The sequence below is a fragment of the Rhea pennata genome, unplaced genomic scaffold (assembly GCF_028389875.1).
Source record: "Rhea pennata isolate bPtePen1 unplaced genomic scaffold, bPtePen1.pri scaffold_33, whole genome shotgun sequence".
In the NCBI taxonomy this organism is placed as follows: domain Eukaryota; kingdom Metazoa; phylum Chordata; class Aves; order Rheiformes; family Rheidae; genus Rhea; species Rhea pennata.
The window spans coordinates 2560315-2577297 of record NW_026907680.1 but is presented as its reverse complement, the minus strand read 5'-3'; the positions used below and the strand labels follow the sequence as shown (position 1 = coordinate 2577297).

Here is a 16983-nt window from a genome sequence, read left to right as displayed (position 1 = left end):
GGACTATGAAATGGGATAATTTAAACTCTGCTTTATGGACAGAGGGGAAATGTTTGTAATTTCTGTACAGTTTTGGGGAGGATACTCTGTAAAACGTTGTATTGTTTTTTACTGATGAAATGTATCTAAACAGGAACTCCAGGCAGGTCTTTTCTATTTGGCTCCTCACCTTAACAAATCGTATTTAAACCCCCCTTGCTATTTCTGTTGCATTTACTCTTCAAGCACTCTAAAGAGCTTAACTGCCCGCAGGGCTCAGCAATGAACCCGCGCTTGCCGCGTTTGAGGGTGGAATGCAGCAGCGCAGCTGGGACGTGTCTCCCGCAGTTGTACCCAGCCGCTCGCTGGCGAGCAGTCCCTTGAAAAGACAGTTACTGCAACGCGGCCAACTGCCGGATTCACAAGATCCAAGAGATTCCAGACGGGCATAACAGGCGCCAAGTTAGCGCTTACACCGATTTTTGGTTAATTTAATTACATGCGATCTGAAAGGACGTTGTCTTTTATCCCTGCTCATTGGAATAATTGGATTTTGTGACCTCTCTGGATGCTTCAGGTGTTTCCACTGCAGATATAAGGGAAAGAGAAAACTTTTTGACTTGCTGGTTTCAGTAGGTGTTTATAAGATAGATTTAAACCAAAACAAAATAAGCATACCATTCAAATGTGACCATCTTACGAGACAGAAGATGTTGTGGGTGATCGAGTACGACTAGAACATTACCCTGCCTTTGCTTTTTAATTTTTTAAAAATTCTTTTATTTCTCATGTTAGCTTTTCTGCTAGCAGCTCCTTACTTTTAGGGCCTTGCAGACTGGCATGTGGCTTCAGCATCCCCACATGAAACCAGAGTGGATACACCTGCGTGGGCTCATCCCAGGAACTTCGGGGAACACCCCGAAGTTCCTGCTGCCTCGCCAGGAACTTCTTGGGGGCGAGTGGCCGCCGCCTGGCCAGAGCCTCCGGCTTCTCGGGAACGAGTCAAGCTCTGGGGCCGCCGGCCAAGCTGCGGTTCCCGTTGCAGTGACGGTCTCAAAGCTCGGGCAGCAGTGGAACGTCCCCGCTGCGGAACGACGCCTGCGCGAGCGTCTCACCACGCCTGCACGTGCCGCCGTTCCCCTTCTGCGGAATTGGCTTTTGGGGGAAAACACTTGCCTTTGTTTCAAAGAGCGGGCCCCACTTTTTAAGGGGGGGATCCATTGCAAATTCAGGCAAATCAAAAAGGGGGTTAGAAGTTGATGTGGTTTATTTTTTTAAACAGAGGGGTAAAACTGCGATACTGTTGTCCCAAAATCTGGGTTCTGTTACCCGGTGTGCAAGCAACCAATAGACACACAGGGTCGAGATATTTGTTCATTTCATTTCTGTGTAGAGATGGGGGCTAGGTGGTAGATCCACAAAGCTAACACACCTCCTCCCCCTCTCATTCTTGATTTACACACGCTTTCCAGGGAGTATTTTATACAAATCTTTCTATTGGTTACAGTTTCATTACCTCAGGTAATCGCTCTGCGCTTGCGCTTTCACATTCTTGTTAATTAGCACAGGAAGCGAAGAAGAGGCGGTAACATCATTATCATGTCATTTCCATCTCATTATTCATTTAGGAGTGTGAAGTTTAATATGTTAATAAGCCTTAATGAACCTAAGGTCACTTCTGGGTTATTCTGCTGTTTTTGTCTTACCTTCCCCTCACAATCTTCACAGCGCTGTGGTTTCATCAAGGTTATTTAGCCGGAGCTGGTTATCCTTTGCAGTACTGTTTTTCTCTCTCCCTTGTCCTTGAGTCGTGTTAACTATTTGCAAGTTTTTTTTCTCACAGTATTTCTCTAACAATTCCCCCCTTCGAGACTTGTTAATATCACTTATCTAGCAAGTCTCATTTAAACAACTTCAATTATTCTTACATGGATGTTAAATTAATTCTAAGTATTTCCCATGGCATGGGTAATCCGGGAGATTTGGGGAACAGGGAAGCAAGCGGTAATCTGAGTCACTTTTTCTGAAGGTCCGTATAAGCTACAAAATCAGGTTAGTTGTACCAATGAGCGTGCATAACAAAGTTAACAATGTCCTCATTTTCCATCTTAACTCTATAGCAAACAAATTAAATTAAACAAATCAATATTCTTGTAAATCAGCTCTATCTATAATTAACAATACTATCAGAATGCAAAATAACACCTAATAACACTTAAGAGCACTCTATTTCCATGTAAAAGAGTTCAATTTTCCAAGTGCAATTCATCACTTTTGTAACTTCTGTATTATCTTGGGACCTATCTTGTGGGTGTGGCAGTCCACGAGTCATTCAAAGGTGCCTTCTTTATTCGGGAATAGTGGGTCCAGGAACTTATTCCCTCCACCTTTACTGCAGTACCAGTTGTCAGAAGCACCAGGTAAGGTCCTTTCCACTTTTCTCTTAGTGGTTCTTCTTTCCATGTCCGAATATAAACTAGATGCCCAGGCTTGAAGTCATGCACAGGGGAATCCAATGGAAGGGGGGGTACGTTGATTAAAGTACCTATGTAAAGATGTTAGTACCCGAGACAAAGACAATAAATACTCCCTCAACATTTCTTCCCCTCTTACATGCCTTTGATCACTTCATCCCCCTATTTCATTAATTGGGTAAGGTTTCCCGTAAAGTGTTTCAAAAGGGCTTACTCCCTTTTTTATTCTTGGGGTTATTCTTATTCTCATCAAGGCCATTGGTAATACATCTACCCATTTAAGATGGGTTTCCTGACACAGTTTTGAAATACGTCTTTTAAGTGTTTGGTTCATTCTTTCTACCTTACCGCTAGACTGGGGTCTGCATGGAGTGTGTAATTCCCATTTCATCTGTAAAAATCTGGATGTTCCTTGAACCACCTCTGAAATAAAATGAAGTCCATTATTTCAGGATATGCCTTCAGGAATCCCAAATCGAGGAATTCTCTTTTAGTAAAATTTTAATTACCTCTTTTGCACTATTGGTGGAGCATGGGAAGGCTTCTGGCCAACCAGAAAATGTATCTACCAAAACAAATAAATATTTAAACCAACCGCATTTAGGCAATTCAGAGAAATCGATCTGCCAGTGTTCCCCTGGGGTTAACCCTCTTCTTAGTTCTCCCATAGGTGGTTTCTTCTGAATTTTGGGGTTAGTTGCACAACAGGTGGGGCATCTCCTTACAATAAGGTCAGCATTTGATAGCATCTTTGATCCCACGGCATATCTTTTTTACGCTGCTTATCATAGCATCTGCTCCCATGTGAGTTTCTTCATGCAGTCTCTTGAGGAGCACTTCCATCATTTTGGCTGTAGTTAAAGCTTGTCCATTTGGAGTGACCCACCACCCTTCAGCATTTTTTGTACATTTTAGCCTTTCTGCCAATTGATTGTCTGAATATTCAGGAGGTCTCATTTGCATTTTTCTACTGGGTAATAAAGCCCCAATCACCTGTCCTGCTAGTGCTGCCTTTTTGGCTGCCATATCTGCTCTCCTGTTTCCTTGTGCCACTTCACTATTTCCCTTCTGGTGGGCTTTGCAATGCATTATAGCTACTTCTTTGGGTTCCACTGTTGCTTTGAACAATCTTAATATCTCTTGTCCATACTTGATATTACTTCCTTGAGAATTTAAGAGCCCTCGTTCTTTCCAAATCGCTCCATGAGTGTGAACTACCCCAAAAGCATACTTTGAGTCAGTATCTATATTTACTCTTTGGCTCTTTCCGATTTCAAGGGCTCGTATAAGGGCAATGATTTCAGCCTCTTGTGCTGAGGTGTTTTGTGGCAATGGTTTAGCTTCTACTTCTTTCCATTGAGTCACTACTGCATATCCAGCCTTTCTCTCTCCATTCTGTACAAAGCTGCTACCCAGAGTCAATGTGCGGGCCTCTTGTATTAATAAAGACGGTGGCTGCTATAGCCCGGAGGCAGGCCGGCCATCCTTTACTTACTTTGTCTAATTGTTTAGAAAGATATGCCACCGGTCTTTTCCGGCTCCCAAGCATTTGGGTCATTACTCCCGAGGCCACCTGCTGCCGCTCATGCACATACAATTGAAAGGGTTTAGCCATATCTGGGAGTCCCAGTGCTGGAGCTTCCGTCAATTTCTTTTTTATTTCATCGAAACTAGCACGGCATTCTGGGGTCCGCTCTAACCATTCTCCCGGACCCTTTAGGGCTGCATATAAAGGTTTAGTTATCAGCACAAAATTAGAGATCCATATACGGCAAAATTCTGCCATTCCCAAGAATCTTCTCAGCTGTCTTTTTGTGCGGGGTCCTGCAATTCGGCATATAGCCTCTTTTTTTTCCGCTCCTAGTGCACGTTCTCCTTTTGATATTTTAAATCCAAGATATTGGACTTCCTTCTTCGCAATCTGAGCCTTTTTCTTTGAAACACGATACCCGGCAAGTCCCAAACAATTGAACAGACTCACTGTCGCCTCTAAACATATTTGCTCTGAATCCACTCCACTCAAAATATCATCCACATACTGTAAAAGAGTGACATTTTTGTTACCTTCCTGCCATTGGGCTAGTTCTTTGGCCAAGATCTCACCAAACAGGATAGGGCTGTCCTTGAATCCTTGAGGAAGAACCGTCCAGCATAACTGCTCCTTCTTCCTTGTAGTGGGACTTTCCCATTCAAAGGCGAAAATTGTCTGGCTTTGTTCCTCTATAGGAATACAGAAAAAAGCATCTTTAAATCTAGCACTGTAAAACAATTGTTAGTCTCAGGCACTGAGGCTAAAAGAGTATATAGGTTTGGCACACTTGGATGGATATCTTTTGTTATTTGGTTCACTGCCCTCAGGTCCTGGACCAGTTGATATTCTTGGGAGTGCGGTTTCCTTACCGGCAGGATTGGTGTATTGAATTCAGACTGACACTCTCTAAGCAAGCCATATTGCAAGAAGGCATTAATTAGGGGTTCCAATCCTCTACGTGCTTCTAGCTTAACAGGGTACTGATGCACCCTAACTGGCTTCGCTCCTGGTTGCAGCTCTATTTTGACCAGAGTCGCGTTTTTTGCTTTGCCTGGCTTTGTTGAGGCCCAAACCAAGGGAATCACCGCATCCAATACACTTGAAGGGATACTTGCACTGTTATCGTCTGGAGCCGATCCCATCAAAAGGCAGATCTGTGCTCTCCATGCCGATTCTGGAGGGCTGTGGAGCTGCACGGAACTCTCAGAAAAGGTCACCTGCGCATTCAGTTTGCATAGTAAATCCCATCCTAATAAAGGGAGGGGACACTCTGGCATAGAGAGAAATTCATGAGTCAATTTAGTACCTCCAATCGTGCACTCCATTGGTTGCAAAAAATGGCCTCAAAGCTTTCCTTCCCGTAGCCCCAACAATGGTGGACCCTTACTTAAGGGTCCTTTACAACTAGTTATCACTGAATGAGTGGCTCCACTATCTAATAAAAAAATCTATAGTTTCATTCCCCAGCTTTACTGGAACCAGGGGATCAGCTGAGGAAATTCTGATTTTCTCCCCTGGTCCCCTTCATTCCATATCTGACTCCTCTAACATAATTAGGTCGGTGTTTGCTGGGCTCTGTAGCTTTGTTATCCTTCTTTGCTTTGGACATTCATCTTTCCAGTGCCCTTCCTGCTTACAAATTGCACATTGATTTGGACCCAAAGCGGGTCTAGGGAGGCCTCCTCCTGGCCTCCCTCCCCTTCCACCTCTTCCTCCTCTGTTACCTCTCCTGCTTCCCCTGCCCCTGCCTTGGGATTCATTCCTCTGGACAGCTGCCAGGAGAGAAGCCTGCAGTTTCATTCGATTTTGTGTTTCTCTTGTTCTCTTTTCATCTCGATTATTATATACCTTATACGCTATTTCTATCAGCTGTGGAATAGACATTCCCCCAGCTCCATCTACCTTCTGCAGCTTCTTTCTAATATCCTGAGCTGACTGGCCAATAAAGAGCATATTAAACAGCCTTTGATTCGCTTCCTCATTTGGATCCAGGTCTGTCCATTTTCTGGCTCTTTCGCATAATCTTTCATAAAAGGCAGAGGGATTTTCTTCAGGCCCTTGCTTTACTTCATACAGTTTTGATGCGTTCTTTGGTTTCGGAACTCTGTACCGAAACCCGTATAAGATTAGCTGTTGATACTGCCTCAATAGCTCCCTACCCTTGCTCCTATTTGGATCCCACTCTGGATCCTTTCTGGTGCGTAAATAGACCTCAGGATCCCCCTTTCTGTCCCTTCTCTCACCCTCTTCTTTTGCCTTAGCAATTACCAGCCTCCTTTCTTCTCCCGTCAGGAAAGCATTCAACAGCGCCTGCACATCTCCCCAGTTCGGATTATGAGTTATCATAATAGTCTCCAAAAGCTGATGCAGCTTCTCAGGATTTTCCCTATATGATCCAATAGACTGCTTCCAGTTTAGTAAATCCAAGGTAAAAGGAACATGTACAAATACTGGCAGCCCTTCTGGTCCCACCGCTTGTCTCAAAGGAGCCTGTAGAACAGGTTGTTTCCGTCTCCTAGTTCGGCCAGAAATAGGGCTGGACTCTTGGCTTTCTAGCGGGGGGGCCGATGCTTCAACTGCGGTGGAATCGTTTCCACAAGAGGGGGGCACTGTCAGTAGTTGTACATCCTCCTGCTCCTCTCCATTCAGAATTTGTCTGTTAGCACAATACCCGCTCTCTTCCTTCTTTCCTACTGCAACCATTACAGATTCCTCCTTACTTATAAGTTCACAATCCCTCTGCATTTCTGCTTCCCTATATAGTGACACAAAAGCCTCCACATAGGGTATTTCATCCCACTTCCCCTTCCAGCAACAAAACAGCAGTAACTGTAATATAGTGTTATAGTTCATTTTTTGGCCATTTCTCATCACATTCCAGCTTATATATTGGCCACCATTGATTACAACATCTTTTCATTCTTTTTTTTTTTGTCATCCTATCTCCTCCAAAAATATTCCAGTGTTTCAAAATACAACCCAAAGGGCTACAGGGAGGAATCATGGATTGGCTTGATCCCATGTTAATTACCTAGAAATACCAACCTTATTACCTAGAAATACCTTTTTTCCCGTACCTTTGTGCGCACTCAGCTCTGACCCCTCTGGCCAATTTAAGGCAACCTTTGCCGAGTGTCTATGTGTGACATAATCCAACATAATCTTCCGTGGAAGTAGGTAAAGTTTATACTCACCAATCCAAAGATTCACCCCCCTTTCACCCTGGCACAAATACCTCTGGTCAGCGTTGCACCTTTGCGGCTCTTGTCGCCCCGACTACGGAGGGAGGTCGGAGGACTCTCCCATCAACAGGTCAGTGCATCCTGGAGCTTGATCCGATCCAGTCCGCTGTCGGGAATTGCAAGATGATCCGGGCAAGGCCTTCTGGCAAGTCCCACCTGGGTCGCCAAACTGTTGTCCCAAAATCTGGGTGCTGTTACCCGGTGTGCAAGCAACCAATAGACACACAGGGTCGAGGTGTTTGTTGATTTCATTTCTGCGCAGAGATGGGGGCTAGCTGGTAAATCCACAAAGCTAGCACACTTTCTCCCCTTCTCGTTCTTTGTTTATACACGCTTTTCAAAGAGTACTTCATGCAAGTTTTCCTGTTGGTTACAGTTTCATTACCTCAGGTAATCGCTCTGCGCTTGCGCTTTCACATTCTTGTTAATTAGCATAGGAAGCGAAGAAGAGGCGGTAACATCATTATCATGTCATTTCCATCTCATTATTCATTTAGGGGTGTGAAGTTCAATATGTTAATAAGCCTTAATGAACCTAAGGTCACTTCTGGGTTATTCTGATCTTTTTGTCTTACCTACTCCTCGCAATCTTTACAGCGCTGTGGTTTCATGAAGGTCATTTAGCCGGAGCTGGTTATCCTTTGCAGTACTGTTTTTCTCTCCCCCGTGTCCTTGAGTCTTGTTAACTATTTGCAAGGTTTTTCCCACAGTATTTCTCTAACACCAACACCCCTGCTGCTTCCTCGGGCTGGTTGTGCCCTCCTAGGCACTAACAGCAGCCTTGTGGCCACTGGTGGCCTCTCAGGTCTTGAGGCCCAAGTGAGCTCACTAGCAGAAGCAGCAGCAAGGTTCCTCCTCCTGGCTTCCAGGTGGGTGGGGCTGGAATCACCTCCCTGTCAGCACTGACACCATTTTCCTGCTGCGAGGCTCCCGGGTGCAAGGCACAAGTGCCCTCACACTCAGCATCAAAGCCTTGTGCCTGCCAGTGGCCATGCTGGGCTGCACTACAGGGTTTTCCACTGCAGGAGGACTGAAGTAGGGGACACATAACAGATCCAAGAGCAATGTGCTCAGTGCTAAGAGAACGCTGAAAACGCTACATGTCTGTAGCAGGAAGAGAATGGAAGGGAGCAGAGGGACTGCTGTGGCTAAAAGGCAGCGCCTGACTGGAGCAAGACCACACATGTGCTTCCATACAAAATACTTAGGCAGCTCCACCAAGCTGCAGAAGAAAGGTTAGCCAGTTGGTTACTCGCACAAGAAGGGACATGGACTTTACGGTGCCAGACAAGCTCCATATCCCTGCAGGCTTGTTAGAGGGAAGTGCAGTGTGCCTGGCAGTTTTTGAAACCCCTTGGAGTTTAGGTTCAGCCTGCGGCAAGGATTTCTCACAGCCAGACCATTTAGTGGGAAACCATTACCGTGCTGGGTAAAGCAAATATTTTTCACCAGCTTTGCATAGTGTTTTGTTCCAGTCACATCCTTTCTGCTCAGAATATCACAATGCCTCTGTATTACCCTGGAAAGTGGCATTTGCTGAAGATCCTTCAGTAGATGTGTGGAGGCCAACACATGTACTTCCAGCTTCACCTGCACCTGGGAGAGGGGGAAAAAAAATCCAGTGTTAGTATTCCAGAACACATAGCCCAAAGTGTTTGTGGAAATAAATAGTACATGGGATTGGACAGTGCAAAAATGTAGAGAGATGTAAAGCCCTCAGAGGAAATCAAAATGAAAGGGGCCCACACAGAGGAAGACATTTGATTTTTTGTGTTTGATTATCACTCAACGGGCTCTTGAAAGAGAGTGAAGGAAATTCCACTGGATATCCCCATCAAAGGGATGGGGCCGAACTCTTTTCACTAGTGCCACGCAACAGGACAAGAGGCAACGGGCACAAACTGAACCAGCAGAAGCTCCGCCTCAATATGAGGAGGAATTTCTTTCCTGTGAGAGTGACCGAGCACTGGGAGAGGTTTCCCAGAGACATTGTGGAGTCTCCTTTTCTGGGGAGATTCAAACCCTGCCCGGATGCAACCCTGTCTAACATGGTCTAGGTGACCCTGCCTGAGCAGGGAGGTTGGACTAGATGATCCCCTGAGGTCCCTTCCAACCTTACCCACTCTGTAATTCTGTGATATGCACCAAACTTTTTCAGAAAACCCACCGACCATATCTACTTACACCACTGGCCAACTTGGACCCCTGCAGGTCTCTCTGTCTCCAAGCATCCCATCTTCCTTCACAGCTCAGAAAGGCAGTTTTATGGAGGACAAATCTTTTAGCCGCTTTCTGCTGAGCCTTCTCGATGGAGATGTATATGCATACACAAACACAGACACAGGTACCACTTGCCCTGTCAAAACATCCTTTTTTCCAGGGAAGCTCCTCTACAGGACTATGTAAACCAACCAAGAAGACCCTCACTGTCTTCCTGCATCGATCACAATCAGATAAAGTCTCAGGAGCCAATAAATGACATTGCTGCCAGTCAGCATGGGATGACATTCAAAAATGCTAGTGTTAGGCAATAGGTTTGTGGACACGCCAGCAAGTGTTAAAAGCTGTAGAGAAACAAATCACAGTGCTGGGTGAGGAAAAGATCCTGGAGCAAAAAGGACCTCTCTGATGAGCTCCGTGCTTTGAAATAGGTCCTGTCACAAAGCAGGGACTCCAGAGGAACCAGTTTCCCCTCCTCCTCCCCCCATACCTTTCCTTTGTCGGAGCCTGGGAAGCACACTGCATACACAAGTGGAAGGCCCACATCTCCAATGGATCTGAGGAGCTTTCCTTCTCTGACAGCAGGCAAGCTGACTCTTCCCATGTGCTTGTGCAAATGGTGCCCTTAGGAGTCACAGTTGTCTCAGTGTGGCCGGGGACACTGCCGGGGAGTTCTTGTTTTCTTCTTGAAATTGTATGAGTAAAGAGAAAAGCAAGAACTCAGCCCCTCCAGGAGAGCTCCTGCTGAAGGTGGCAGCCCAGCATGCCAAGAGGCCCACTTGCCTTCTGAGGCCATACTTGAAGACCAGGCTGAGAAAATTGTGGGCTTTCTCTGAGGACTTTGGCTCCCCAGTATGGCTTAAGGCCTTTGTGATGAGGAGTTCCCGCACCCTTTTCCAATCCAAATCATGCTCACATACGGGCAGCTGACTCTCTGCTGTGACAAACAAGGTCTGGAGAAAAAAGCCAGCCCAAGATGTCTTTCTGCCTTGCTTGCTTCTGGTAGGGATCAATCTTTTCAAACAAACCGAAACCAGAACCACTCATTCCTCTCCATGTTATAGGCTCCCCAAATAAGAGCTACAGAAGGATCAATGCACAGGGAATGGCTGGGCAATAAAGTGCCAGAGGGTATTTGCTGCAGGAGGAGTAAGGCCTCTTGGGGAGTAAATGACCACATCTGAACTTTGCATAGACCGGGGCAGGCTGTGAGCTAACAGCTCTTGGTCAGGAAGGAGAGGCAAGAGAGAGGTCGCTGAAAGCCGAATCTCCTTGCCCTGCAGAGGTGAGAAGAAGGCCAGCAAAAGTGCTTTGAAGAGGAAGAGAGAAGCCAAGCAAGGAGCCGCATGTGGCCCTGCCACAGGTTGACGGTGTGCTTTCAGCCCAAGGTGGGGGTGCGCTTCTGGAAGGACCAAGCAGGCAAAGGCTTTGTGGCTCCTGCCTCTGGCTGACGAAGCTCCCAGGCCCCAGGCTGCTGGAAGAAGACCCTGTTGGGGCAATCATTGCATTCTTTGCTGTTCTGTGCCTACTTGCTGCTGAGGCAGCCTGTGCTGAAACACCATGTGATTGGAGCCAGTGCTCTCTGCTCCTGCTCTGCTAAGCTGTTGGCCTAAGCCTCTTCACTCCCTCGGCATCCATGGCAAAGCCATCAAAGGACGCCAGCTTCGGATGAGATCAGTCTAATGCCTCGTGTTTCCCAGCACTGGAGCTCTGGCTCCCTCCGCTTGCTGCTTAGTTTGCAAGAGCAACCTCTTTTTGTCTCTCAGAGTTCTACCTTTGAAGGGCAGGCTTGTTCCATTTGTCGTCCCCTCAAGGATGAGAGGTGCAAGAGCAGAAAAATCTGGCAGAAAATAGGACGCAAGCACAGAGCTGAGGAATGAGCCCAAAGACAGCAAAGGCCTCTTCTCCCACTGCGGGCTGCAGCTCTCGGAACCCTGGCCTCAAGTACTTCGTGAGCCGCAGTCTGCAAGCAGAACCTCCGTGTTTCCTTCTCTGGAGACATTCAGAGGCTGCCTGGTGTGATCCTGTGCAGTGTGCTGTAGGTGACCCTGCTTGAGCAGGGGGGTGGACGAGATGATCTCCAGAGGCCCCTTCCAACCTCCACCCTTCGATGATTCTGTGATGGGCGCTTTCTCTCGCAGCTCCTGCTGTGGGGGTAATGGAAAATGCGTGGAGGACAAAGAAGCTAGAAGCTGGTCTGAGGTGCAGATCCTTACCGAGGCTTGTCAGTCTGCAGAGAGAAGGGGAGTCGATGCTCATGAAGTGCTGATGGAAGTCTCCCTGAGCAGGCGCTCAAGCAAAGCTCCTGCATTTGCAGATGAGCACGTACCAGATGGAACGATGAAGCCTGGTCCTCCAGAATCGCCATTGCTAGTGAGGGGCCGTAGGCTTTGCCCTGACTTGGGCTTGCTGGAGTGTCAAGGTGGAGCAGAGTGGCACTTGGAGGAGGCTCTCCTTCAGCAGCTTAAAGGCCTGCCAGCTTTCCTGAGCTCCTTTGCCCTTCTGAGCTGCCTACCCTGGCGTCCCCCTAGCAGGTCTCTGCAGAAGGGGAAGCCTGCTTGCCTCAAGGCCAGCCTCTGGGCTCTGCTGCCCTCCTTCCTACCTGCCCTCAGGCTCTGCAACTCCACTAGTTCCGGGGTGCTACAGCCCAGGTGGCCATGGACTCTGCTGGCACGAAGCCTCCGGGGTGGCCACTTCCCCTTCTGGCCCTGGGCACCCGCTTTCTTCCCATCACACCCGCAAAAGCCCAGCACTCAAGGGCACCCAAGACACACACAAGAGCTGGCAGTTCCCTCCCACCACGCAGCCAGCACTGGTCCCCAGCAAGGGGGGCCCAGGCTCAAGCACTTCCTCCCCTCAGAGGCGTACAGCAGCTTTTTCCTCCTCTCCCCACAGGCCCCCTGGCCCCAGGACATGCGTTGGCCATGGCAGGGCCCTCTCCATGCCTCTCCCCGGCACCAATAAGACGCAGCACACCCCTAGGCCACAGCCACCGCAGCTGCAGCTGCAGCCAAAGAGCCACAGCACGACCGCGGCGGAGAGCTGCCCTGGCAGCAGCCCCTGAGCCCTGACTCCTCAGCTCTCCTCTTCAGGCCTCCCCAAAGCTCCCACACTGCAAATGGACGAGCTCACCGCACACCCAGCCAAGAGGCACCCGACTTGGGGCAGTTGGTTTAATTCAGCTGCAGAGAACTTCCTGGGTGCTCGCGTGGCTCACAAGCAGTGCTGCTGCTGCTGCTGCCACCGCTGCCGCCGTTGTGGCTGCTGCTGTGGCCACTGCCGCTGCCCCTGGGGCTCCCACTGCCGTTGATGCTCTGTCTGACACTGGGTCTTCGTGTGCCACTGCCACTGCCAGTGGGGCTGCCATTGTGTCCAGCATTGGAGCTTCCACTGCCACTGCTGCTACGAGCGGGTTTCTCGCTGTGTCCAACATTGCAGCTCCCACTGTCACTGCCGCTGTGTTTGCCGCTGGCACTTGGGCTGCCGCTGTGCCCGCCACTGGGGCTCCCAGTGACGCTGCCACCGCCAGTGGATCTGCTGCTGCGTCTGCCACTGGGGCTTCCAGTTCCGCTGCCGCTGTGTCCGGCACTGCCACTGCCGCTGCCACTTGGTCTGACAGTGGGGCTTCCAGTGCCACTGCCATTGACACTGGGGCTGCCGCTGTCTCTGACAGTGGGGCTTCCAGTGCCACTGCCACTCTGTCCTGCACTGGCACTGGGGCTGCCACTTGGTCTGACACTGGGGCTTCCACTGCCCCTGCCGCTGACACTGGGGCTGCCGCTCTGTCTGCCACCGGGGCTCCCACTGCCACTGCCACGCTGCCTGCTACTGACACTGGGGCTGCCGTTCTCTTTTGCAGTGGGGCTTCCACTGCCGCTGCCTCTGGGTCTCCCGCTGACACTGCCGCTGATACTGCCCCTGCCACTGCTGCTGCGTCTTCTGCTAAAACTGGCTCTGCTGGGCTCTTTGCCACTGCTGCTGCTCTTTTTTCTGCCTGCCTGTGTCTCCGCACACGGCTCTTCTTCCCCCTGCACAAGGAGGCAGAAAGAACAGGCTGTGTTCTGCCCTGCCAGAAAGCCCAGTAAGACTGCAGACTCGTGAGGGCCGGGGATGTTTGCGGGAGCTTCTGAGGGTGTTGCCAGCCTCACCGTCATGAGACATGGGAGCTTGTTTGGACACAGCTCATCAGCCTGTGGCTGAGGCTGCTGGTGCCAGGACTGGCGGGTACCTGTGTCGTCTTGGCTTCAGCAGTCAGGGAGAGCTTTGCAAAGGGGCACACCAACGCTGGAAGCATCCCTTTGCGCTCAGCTGCTCAGATCTTGCAGGTGCCACTGTTGGAGGCCATTCTCAGCACTCAACAGCTGCCCCTTGGCTGGAAGGCAAGGCTGAGCCCAGGCCAGCCCTGTGGCTTGCTCATGGGGCAATGGGGCTGCAGCCGCACTGACACCTTGTCTCTCTCACTCGGCCTCAGAGCCCTTCTGCTTATCTCCTCCTCTACTCCCTCAACCCCGCTCCCATTTGCAGCCACAGCCCTTCAGCTCCACAGCAGTGCTGGGCATTTGCTGGGGGCTGCAGGGAGGGACTTAGTGACAAGCTTTAAGCCACGTAAATCTCATGTCAGGAAAAGTCACAGCACGCTCTAGGCAGCACAGTGGCTCCGGGATTACAAGTGGCACCCCTTGCTACCTCACTGCCCCTCAGTTCTGCCAGGCTTCTCCTGGAGCTGCCACATACCTGCCCTGTCTTGCAAGGCCCCTCTTGACTGTCCAGCCCTTCCTCCTCTTCCTCTAGGCAGGAGAAGTAGACCTTCAGGGTCACTTGCTTGTCTTCTCCCAGCTGGTATCGGACAATCTTCTGAATACTGGGCTTTTCTTCAACCAGATTCTCAGCACCCTCCTGCACCTGCAAGACAACTCCACACTGTGCAATGTGCCCCACTTCCAAGTCCACTCCGCTGCTCTCCACATGCTTCTCACCAGCATCCGGGGACTGCAGGACCTTGGCAATCATCAGGCCCCTGGCTCTGACCTGGCCTGGGGCACCCCACCAGACAATGGCTGCTGCAGGCAGGGGCTCCGCAGCCCCAGCGGCAGAAGAGCAAGGGGCACTGCAACATGTCCCAGGCTTTGTGACCTTTCTCCTGAGCCTTCCTGCCAGCACCCTATTGCCCTGAAGGGAAGACCAGCCACGCTGAACATCCCCTTCTCATCCACACCAAGCATCTCAATAATCACACAGCTGAGCAGAAACTCTCCATGGTCTCTCACTGAAAACCCCAGCACTACCATGGCCAGAAAAAAAGAGAGGGCCCCAGGGGCTCTGCTGGAGTGTTCAAGGAGGGAGCAGCAGCAAGAGCTATATTGCAAAACTAGAGCCCAAGCAGTGCCTTTGAAGGCAAGCCCTGGGCCAAGTCAGCCAGGGCTCAGCAGAGCCCATGGGAAGGGCTCTTGTCCCAGAGAAGAATGCTTCTGCAGACAAAGGAGCTCAGGGAGGAGCACCTACCTGTCTTGCCTTCGGAGCGCTTTCATTCACAGCCCACACAGCTCGCACTCTAGCACGTGGCGGTTGTTCCCAGGCGCCTGGTGCCGGCCGTTTGGCAAAACACTCTGGGGTGGTGGAAAACATCCTGCGAATAGGCACCAGGGAGGTGGCATGAGCCCGGGGAAGCTGGGGAGTTTGGACTCCACGCAGCGCTCCCAAGGGGGGGCACCTGCCTCTGCAGCAGAAGGCAGTTCTGCAGCAGCAGCACGGGGGTTCCACTGATGGGGATCACATCCACAGACACGGAAATCACCTCCCGCCAAAACACCCACAGCTGCACAACGTGCCCGCTGGAGAGCTCCGGGTGCCCACAGCAAGACTTTCTCTCCAGGCAGCAAGGAGAGCAGCAGGGTCCCCTACAAGGACAGCCTCCAACTCACACCATTACCTGCGTCCTGCCAACTGCATTAGCCACTGCTCCGTGGCCCCAAGGACTCGGTGTTCAGGGATGGGCAATGGATTGCTGCTGGGCACCCAGCAACAGAGAAGGAGAAAGGCATGAAGGCAGCCCAGAATAAAGCCCTTGTGTGGTGGGAACCAGCACAGAGTTGGCCAAAGCCCCCCACAAAGCCCACATGAAGGCAGAGCATGCCCGTAGGTCACAGGGACGCTGTCGCTGGGAAGTCTTGCTCCCAAAGCACTTTCAGAGTGCCTCCACCAGCCCTGGCACTGCAGCCCTAACAAACCCGTGCTGAGAAGATGCTCCCTTGCTAAACTGGAGGCTAGGGAGCCAACAAATATACTCACGTTGGAAACATATGGTGGCGGGGAGTACGGGCCTGGACATCGAGGGCTTTGGTGGCTGCAAGGATCGAGTCTCTCATCTCCAGCATCTGCACAGGGGAGAAACACAGGTGAGATGCTGCCAAGAAGAGGATCTTGCTGCTCACAAGGGCAGCCAATGTTTGCACTGTTCAGAGAAGAAGCTGCTTCTCAGAACAGCAGAAACAACCTTCTCTCTTGCTCACTGCAACCCCTCCATTCTACACAATAGCTGCTCCCTGGACATACAGGCAAATGGGGAAAAGCTCTGGCAGGCTTTTGTCAAGGGCAAGAGCCAAGAGGCTGATCCAGGAAAGCAGTTCTTGCCTAAGGGAGAGACTGAGGGAGGGCAGCGCAGGGGAGGGCCGCTGACTAAGATTAAGGGCAATGTGCAGGGCAGTCCTGCTAGGGAGGACAGGAGGGGGCAGTGGGGGTTACAGCAGGTCTCTTTTCGCAGAAGGGAAAATTATTTCTCAGGCTCTGCTCTGACCCTTCCCATGCGCCTTCCTGCAAACACCCTACTGCCCTGAAGGAAAGACCAGTCACACTGAACATCCCGTTCTCATTTGCACCCAGCATCTCAATAATCACTCAACTGAGCAGAAACTGAATTTTCTATCGCAGAAAGGCTCTGCAGTTCAGAGGCAATCAAAAACGGGACCCCGGTGCCTCTGCTGGTGTGTTCAAGGAGGGCGCAGCAGCAAGAGCTATATTGCAAACCTGGAGCACAAGCGGTGCCTGTGAAGGCAAGCCCCGGGCCAAGTCTTGCAAGGTTCAGCAGAGCCCATGGGAAGGGCTCTTGTACAGCCAGCGCCCATAGCACAAGGCCTGGGCAAAAAGCAGGCTGGCACATGAAGGGCCTGACTCAATGAGGAGCACTTACCACGCCAGACCTCTGACGGCCCTCGCTCAGAGGACATGCAGCTAGTGCTTGGGCTTCTCTCCGTTCCTTCTTCCTGCCCGCTGCTGCTGCACTCTGTGCAAAGCACTCTAAGGTGACTGGCACTGGCCTGCAAATACACACCGCGGAGAGGTGATATGAGCACAGGGAGAGTAGGGTCCCCACCTGGCCCTCACCAGCTTCACACCTGCTCCTGCAGCAGAAGGCAATTCTGCAGCAGAAGCACAGGGCTCCCACTGACTGCGGCCACATCAGAGCACCACCTCCCACCAAAACACCTGGGGCTGCACGTCATGCCTGAAGGAGAGCTCCAGGAGCCTAAGGGAGACTCTC

The 16983-nt window shown here is 50.6% G+C and overlaps 1 pseudogene; it reads right to left on the bottom strand.

Annotated features, from left to right (window-relative positions):
• Positions 1-2631: 2631 nt before the first annotated feature.
• On the bottom strand, positions 2632-5279 carry LOC134154708 (uncharacterized; annotated as a pseudogene).
• Positions 5280-16983: the final 11704 nt, after the last annotated feature.